Source organism: Ptychodera flava, chromosome 17 (genome assembly GCF_041260155.1).
Source record: "Ptychodera flava strain L36383 chromosome 17, AS_Pfla_20210202, whole genome shotgun sequence".
NCBI classification, from domain to species: Eukaryota; Metazoa; Hemichordata; class Enteropneusta; family Ptychoderidae; genus Ptychodera; species Ptychodera flava.
The window spans coordinates 1,398,211-1,406,475 of record NC_091944.1 but is presented as its reverse complement, the minus strand read 5'-3'; the positions used below and the strand labels follow the sequence as shown (position 1 = coordinate 1,406,475).

The following is an 8,265-nucleotide window of genomic DNA, read 5'->3' as shown; positions in this document are numbered from 1 at the left end:
GGCATCATAGAGTGAACAAATATATGGACTCCTTTTTAGCAATACACAGAATACAGTGGCACTAAGGTGATTGCGAAGTCTCTGCCATTTCTGTCATCAGTGCTGTCACTGCATTCTTTCATTGTCATGACTGTCATCTATTATCATGAAACTGTTATCTTGGCTATGCCAATGAGTGTGCTGTCCCGTACGAAACAGATTTTTTGCGGTAAGCATACTGCAAGCTCTGGGTAAACATACCACGCATAAGTTTGTGTGCCACAACACTCTATTCATCCTGCGCCGATAGTCACCACTAGTGGTGCACTTGTGGTGATTAGCAATCTTTCTCTTGGTATGTCTACCACAAAAATAAAGTAAACAAAGTTGCAGATTGCTTTGTGGTATGTTTGCCATGAAAGGCTTACGTAAATACAATGGTCACAGCACTGTACAGAATGGCCTAAGAATTCAAGGCTGCACGGTTACAGGGCAAAGTTAACTTGTGCAGCCAAATGACATCTATGAACATGTGTGCCCAGCTGGCTTCTGCAGATGTATATCATATGCATGAATAAAGATATACATGTTTGCACTCTAATTTGATAAAAAAATAGTATATTTATTGATTTTTCAAAACTGGGGATGTTAAAACGTGTATAGGCTACACATTTGTAAGACAAATCTTAGTCAGTTTCCAAGAAATTAGGAAATTCACATACAAAAGTACCTGACTCTCCAAATGATACTTCTATACACAGTGACAAGATGTTAGGAATGCAGATTACATCAACAATAGCACATAAAGGTGCGGGATCGCTGGATTGCCAAAATAGCTTAATTTGAGCTATTTAGCAGCTAATAATATTGTGTGATCGAGGCGAGAAAAGTGACGAAGTTGATATAAGACGGGTATTCTGTTGATAACAATGTTGTTTCATACTTAGGCCTAAACTGTAGGCAGCCACAAAAAAATTCCATGAAACCATTTTCCCTGTCCATTGGGTAACGTTTTGAGCCAATGATCTGCACGAATCATGGCAGCAACGAAAATCTCTCGAAAATCGGCCGTAATCCACGAAGGAAAAGAACTTTGCCACAGTTTGGGTAATATAATAAGCGGACAGGGCATGTCAGTCACCGCGGTCCGAGAAAACTCTCATTCTATTTTGTCTTTCGACAATTATTTTCCGAAGCCATCATATGATCAGTATAGTTACTCAATCGCCGACTTAGAAAGACGAGGGAATTATTAGTCGTATTGCCATCCACTTTACAAATGATTGACATCTAAACCTGCCGATGGACGTGTACACGTACGTACGTCTCTCCAGAGAAACGCGCCCGAACAAAATCTAAGAAATAGGCCAAACCCGGAATTCGAATCGACCACGGTACAAACAAAGCCATGTGCGCAAACGCGCTCAGACGTACGTGTATTTCCATACGCGTTCAGTACACATGTGGGTTTGTTTGTACCGGCATCACGTGATTATTTGGGCGTACTGAGTATGTAGAACGGCGTACGCATCGCGTCCTTTTATTCCGGAGTAGAACCATTGTTGACTGGTATGTTGGATTTTTGTATCGTACGCCTGTCGTATAGAACACAGTTTTCATCAAAATTGAAGTCCCGTATCTCTGGGAAGGCACACTATAAAATAGTTCTAGTATAGTGCCATGCCTATGAGTTTGCACGGTTAGCCCCGCAGCGCCACTGCTGTGCTAACTGCTAGTAGTACATAGTGTGGGGATATGTCGGGTCATGAAGCCACTGGTGCTCTCAATACACTTTTGCTTGGATAGTCCGTCGAAAGCTGCAACTTTTCAATGAATTACTTTTCAATGAATTACTTTTAAAAAAACTTACGTACGCGTACAGCGATCGCGATTGCGAGGACTTTGTACCGGAAGTAATAGTATCACGCCTGATGACATCATAGATCATGTGAAGACTTCGTTGTGATTGGTCAGATTGGCGTGTCACAGGTCAAATCTCAGCGGCAAATCTGATATCAGAACGGCAGTTACGACCCTTTTGAATTGCTGAGTGCATTGTCGCTGTTTTTTCACTCGATTTTTGACAAAATTTCACTGAAATTTGCCGTCGGACATCGCCGTGACAGCTTCATATACGCTAGCTATGAATGTACAACCTATAGGCAATGTTCAAGACGCGTTAATTTTCATGTCACCGTCGTCACGATCAGCGTGTGGAGATCCGCACTGAACAATGGTCACCATTTATAATATACCCTAGTAACACCCTGAGGATCAAGGCGATCGTTTGAATTTCGGTAAGTAAATTTTCGATTATCCTTCTCTGCAACGTAACGACGAATTTTATCTGTTTTTGTTCTGTGCAATTCTCGAGTAACACTGTCCAATTGTCTGAATAACTCCCGAGGTTGAACGTTGAGTGAACAGTGTATACAATTACAAAGCAGTGGCCTTCATCTGTTCATGCCGATAACATGTATTGATAGTGTCTATGTCTGGGGAATACATACTTCGAGACACTCTCTTGCTTTGGCGAGGGCACAGTCTCTCGGGGACTGTGGCCAGGGTGAAACTTTTGCTTATATGTATACAAATTTCCCTCGATGTACGATATAAAACAATGAAAAAACAATACATTTAGGAATTGTTGGGTAAGAATTAAGTTCTTAAACTCTGACCTAGTATTGTTTGTACATGTGTTTGATGTCATGAAATTTAGTATACGTCTATTTATAAGATCATGCTGGACGATGCTGGACGTCTCTGTCTTTGACACTTAAGTTTCTTTTTTTGAAGTCTTCATTGATGTATTTTGACATTTGTTCAACGTTACCTGTTAATATTTTGCTGGCATTATATTGTAAGGCGAAATCCGAATCAATGATTGATTTACGATATTTCATTCAAGTTCTACATGAAATCTTACAACACAAAACATGCATACAATATTTTCAGTCCTATCTTTCTGTAGCTGTGGGTCACTGGTAGTGTTTTCCTCCCCATCTAAAAGTAATTTAGATATAGTAGTACACTAGTTTTCATGTCACATGTAGTCAAAATCACCAAACATAATCGCTGGGACTTTTTCCTTTACATTCCTTTTTATTCCATTGCATTTTCTTATTTGTAGCTGGAAGTGACGACATGTCTTTGTGGCAACGGATGCTGAGAAAAAGCAATGCTGATGACAACACTTACATCACCAATCTCATAAACCACATTGGTCCCAAAAGAGTAACCAAAATTGCCAAGGCCTGCAACTATATAAGTGTAAGTACCATTTGAAATATCTTAGTGACCTGGACTCCATTTCATGATATGTGCAAGACTAATTGTGAAAGGTATGTCAAGGCAGTTGCAATTACATACTGACTAGCAGATTGTTCTCTTGGCATTTTGTCTACTGTACTGTGCTAGTATATGTGATTACATTAATGTTTCTTTTCTTGTTTTTCTTTTTTTGTTTTAGCCCGTTTGTAGTCCACGGAAAGTAAACCAAGACACTGGACAATCAACTGGATCAAAAGTAACTGTTCCCAATATATGGTTGGATATGCCAAAACTTTGTTATGAAGATGCCATGGACTAAGGGAGATATCCTGTGAAAGAACTGTTGATGAACTTCTGATTTCTTTTGTTTTGTGTCATTTGTTAGCATTTCCATCTGCAATAAATGTAAGGTAGGAATTCAATGAAAAACCTGGTAAGATTTCTTTTTTTTGTGAATGTGTGTGAGTGTTTGTACCTGTGGCTACAGTCTGAAAACTTACATGAGCACAAGAATGAATAGCTAGAGTGTGAGTGGTCGTGGCAAAGTGTGAAGGGTAGGGGTATGCTACTGGGGGGGGCTACCCATGGGGTCAGCTTCAATAGCGGTATGTATACCGTAAATCCTGTTTGTGGCAAGTATACCGCAAAAAAATTCTGCAAAGCCTAAACTTTTGTGGCAAACATACCAGGACATGCATGAGTGTCGTGGTAAGCATACCACAATATGTGCGCCGCAAATTCCATCAACATGCGAAAATCTCAAGCTATGCGTAAGTTTACCACAACATGTTGTGGTAAACTTACCGGGCAATTATGAAGACTTTACCAGAACTGTTCGCCGCAAGTCTTTAATTTTCGTAAGGGTGTACCGGTCGGTATCCCTGTTAAGTCAGTTTTCTTACAATAATAGACAGGACTTGGAAAGAAAGGATCGAACTGAAAAATAGGCTTATAAGATATCAGCATAATGTTGGGAGTCGTATACATTTATTGTGCGTGACTCGACATAGTCCAATTACACATATTGAATGGCAATAGTTTCATTCAGAAATAAGTACATACTATTGACTAAATTTTTTATATTTCCGTTTTGCTGTGTCGATAGCGCGGACTCAATGTAAAACTAATAATCGCCTCTTTGCGATTCTCACTTTATCCAAATATGCCAGCATTTCTGACCCTTCTCTTTACTTTAGGGACTGGACACAAATTACGGGGGGGGGGGGTGGCCGGTGTTTTTTGGGGGTGGGTCGCCATTTTTTGCGCAAGCATTTTTGAAGGGTCATAAATTTTGTGCAAGCCTATGGGGGAGGGTCACCTTTTTCATGCATCAAAGCTGAAATTGCATGTGCACGTTATGGAATACTGAAAAAGAAAAAATACCTCCTGGCACTTTCATTTCTGCCATTACCATTTTCGGCGCGCCCTTCGGGCGCAAATTTCAGGTACAATAAACAATGTATTGATGATCCAAGCAGCCACATTGATTTATGTTGTCATGATTTCTACTTATTCAACACTATTGTGCATAACTGTCCCCTATAATAACTCTTTCAATAACAATTTGGGAGATTACTTATTTGACATCATTCTCCCATTGACAATACATTGGGTATAGGTCGGTGTCAAACGTTCATGTCGCTGTATGTACATTTTTTAATTTTTTGAGGACATTGACAGAATACAAACTGTTCAGAATAGTGCATAGTGTCATCAATAACAACTGGAAGCTTCAGGTCGAACAACTTTTGAATAACAATTTAGGATCAGATAACCTATGAGTTATTTGTAGTTTCCTCATAGCCTACAATGTATAGTGAATCAACATTTTGGTGAAATTCCAAAATCAAATTTCTTGCACAACCATTGACTTGAAACCACTCTAGTCTAATCATGAATATTAATACTAATATTAGGTGTACATAAATGCACAGGTTTACCAAGTTTTGTATTGGAAAAAATTATTCATAGTTTCATCATAGACTGCTATGTATAGTGAATGGACATTTCAGTGAAATTCCAAAATCAAATTTCTTGCACACCCATTGACTTGAAACTACTCTAGTCTAATCATGAACATTAATACCAATAATCAAGTGTACATAAATGCACAGATTTTCCTATTTTTTTATTGGAAAAAAATTATTCATAGTTTCATCATAGACTGCCATGTATAGTGAATGAACATTTAAGTGATATGCCAAAATCAAATTTCTTGCACACCCATTGACTTGAAACTACTAGTCTAATCATGAACATTAGTACCAATGATTCAGTGTACATAAATGCACAGATTTACCTATTTTTGTATTGGAAAAAATTATTCATAGGGTTTCACCATAGACTGCCAGTATAGTGAATCAACATTTCGGTGAAATTCCAAAATCAAATTTCTTACACACACATGGACTTGTAACCACTCTAGTCTAATCAAGAACATAAATATCAATAATCAAGCATACATAAATACACAGATTTGCCAAGTTTTGTATTTAAAAAAAATTATTCATAGTTTCTTCATAGACTACAATGTATAATGGATCCACATTTCATGCGAAATTCCAAAAACAAAGTTATTGTACACAGATGCACGTGTTACCACCCTCTTCTAATCAAGCACAATTATGTCAATTATTCAGGGTCATATATACACAAATAGTGCATATTTTTAATTCTGAAAATTTTTTTTTACAGTTTTGTCATAGACTCCCATGTATAGTGGATCAACATTTTATGCAAAATTCCAAAAACAAAGTTATTGTACACAGATGCACATTTTACCACCCTCTTCTAATCAAGCACAATTATGTCAATTATTGAGGGTCCATATATGCACAAATAGTGCAAATTTTTAATTCTGAAAATATTTTGACAGTGTTGTCATAGACTCCCATGTATAGTTTTGTCATAGACTCCCATGTATAGTGGATCAACATTTTGACAGAAATTCCAAAATCAAATATCTTGTTCACATGTGCACTTGTAAACAACCCATGCTAATCAAGTATATCTATATCAGTTATTAAACACCTGTACCGGTATATGAACAGATATAGCTAGTTTTATACTGGAAAATACACGTTCGTAGTTTTCTTATAGTTGACTACATGTATAGTGAATCAACATTATCGATAAAATCTAAAAATTACATTTTTTGTACAGGCATGCACTTTTTACCTGCCACTTCAAGCAAAGTACATTTACATGAATTATCACACACATATGATTTGATATTTTTGGACAACGCGTTATATCGGCAACATTTTGCCTTCCTTTCGGGAGGGCGACTTAAAAAGTTTAGCAAGTCAGAAGGGGGTCTTTAACACATTGCGGGTTTTTTGGGGGGTATTGAGTAACAGGGGAGGGTCACTTATTTTCATGCACGGATAAGGGGAGGGTCACTAATTTTTGTGCATGAACTTTTGAAGGGTCACTATTTTTACGCAGCGGTTTTTTTGAAAAATACCGCCCCCCCCCCGTAATTTATGTCCAAGTCCCTTAAGCTATCTTAACATTTAGGCAGGATCTGCCACTAGGCCAACATGTGGCAAAAACAATGATACAATGTCACATTTTTTACGATTTATTTAGTTGACTGATTGATGATACAAACAAAGACTGAGTGATAAATGAAAATTCGGTTGAATAAAGTCATCGAGATTATGACACAAGAGCAAACGATTTGAATCTTATGATCAAATGTCGACGACCACAGCGTCAAAGTGAAATATTTGTGGTTTGGTGGAATATTGTATGATTTGTTGTGACTGGGCGGCAAAGATCAGACAGAACCATTTCACTTAGCTATTTAATTGTTAAACCTTAAAAGAAATAAATGAAATTAATACATACCAGAAGAATTTAATCGAACCTTATGTATGTTGATGACCATGTAAACCCAAACATAGCATTTCGTAGAATGACATCGCCATGGATTCAATGATGCAATGCATGATGGGTGTAAAAAACAGATGATGAAGGAGGTAGGGGTGATCATAGACAAATACCCTGTTTATCAAACACAGAGATGATAAGACAATGATAGTGGAGTGAAAGCTGTAATGTCTATGGACACATGATATATCTATTCATCGAGGGTACGTACCGTCATTATCGCATTCTTCGATGGGAAATGAAAATGCTAAATATATCTTGAGCCTGTACTTATAACCAATGTAAATGAACAGGGGCACAAGGATGATGAAAATAGATATGGCAGCTCCTCCAATTTACGCAAATCGATTGTGTTGCTGTAACAGTAATAAGATGGAAGTACATGTAAAAGCATTTGAAAGAAAAACGGCTCAATATGTTAATATAATACAATATAATACAAAGGTCCTCTTATCTCTTAAATCAAAGGTTACGTTCTATCTGTCCGACATCCAACCATCAATACATACATACATACATACTTTTAATATAGTCATCAAAGTCAAGAAATATGGCATTATCCGGATATATTAGATAAAATGTTAAATAATTGCTTTAAAAGTTGAATAGTTCACATTACCCACGATGTGTACGTAAAACGTGCAGGTCGCCATGTTGTTACTGCCATCAACGGCTGTGTAAGTAACTAAAGTTCTCCCGATTCTAAATTTGTCGTTCGGTCGATGTGTACCGGTAAAATTCAGGTAATCTGAGTTGTCGAAAGATTCAGGCTTGTTCCAGGTGACGGTAGCGAAATCCTTGCCACGATCTACGTACTGTGTGATATTTAACGGGCACATCTGTATTGTCGGTTTTATGTTATCTGTGGTAAGATAATAGGACAAAAACCTTTCAGATCTTGTAAAAATGACATCACGAAACATTTTGTGCCAATTTACAACATCAGAAAACGTAAAATAAGGAGGTATACTTACGAAAATAGAGTTTTGAACTCAACTAATATAGAACTCTGTAAGTATCAAGCTTTGGAAATAATCTTAATGAGCTCTGCCAATTTGGATGTCTTACTCCTGACAACGCTGCTTAAATGAATTGAAAAAACAGATAGTATTCCCATCTCGG

At 37.5% G+C, this 8,265-nt stretch overlaps 1 long non-coding RNA gene across 1 annotated transcript; it reads left to right on the top strand.

Annotated features, from left to right (window-relative positions):
• Positions 1-1,467: 1,467 nt before the first annotated feature.
• Positions 1,468-3,678, top strand: LOC139115115 (uncharacterized). Its single transcript, XR_011548048.1, has 3 exons — positions 1,468-2,276; positions 3,110-3,249; positions 3,449-3,678. It is a non-coding gene; the product is annotated as an uncharacterized lncRNA (long non-coding RNA).
• The last annotated feature ends 4,587 nt before the right edge of the window (positions 3,679-8,265 follow it).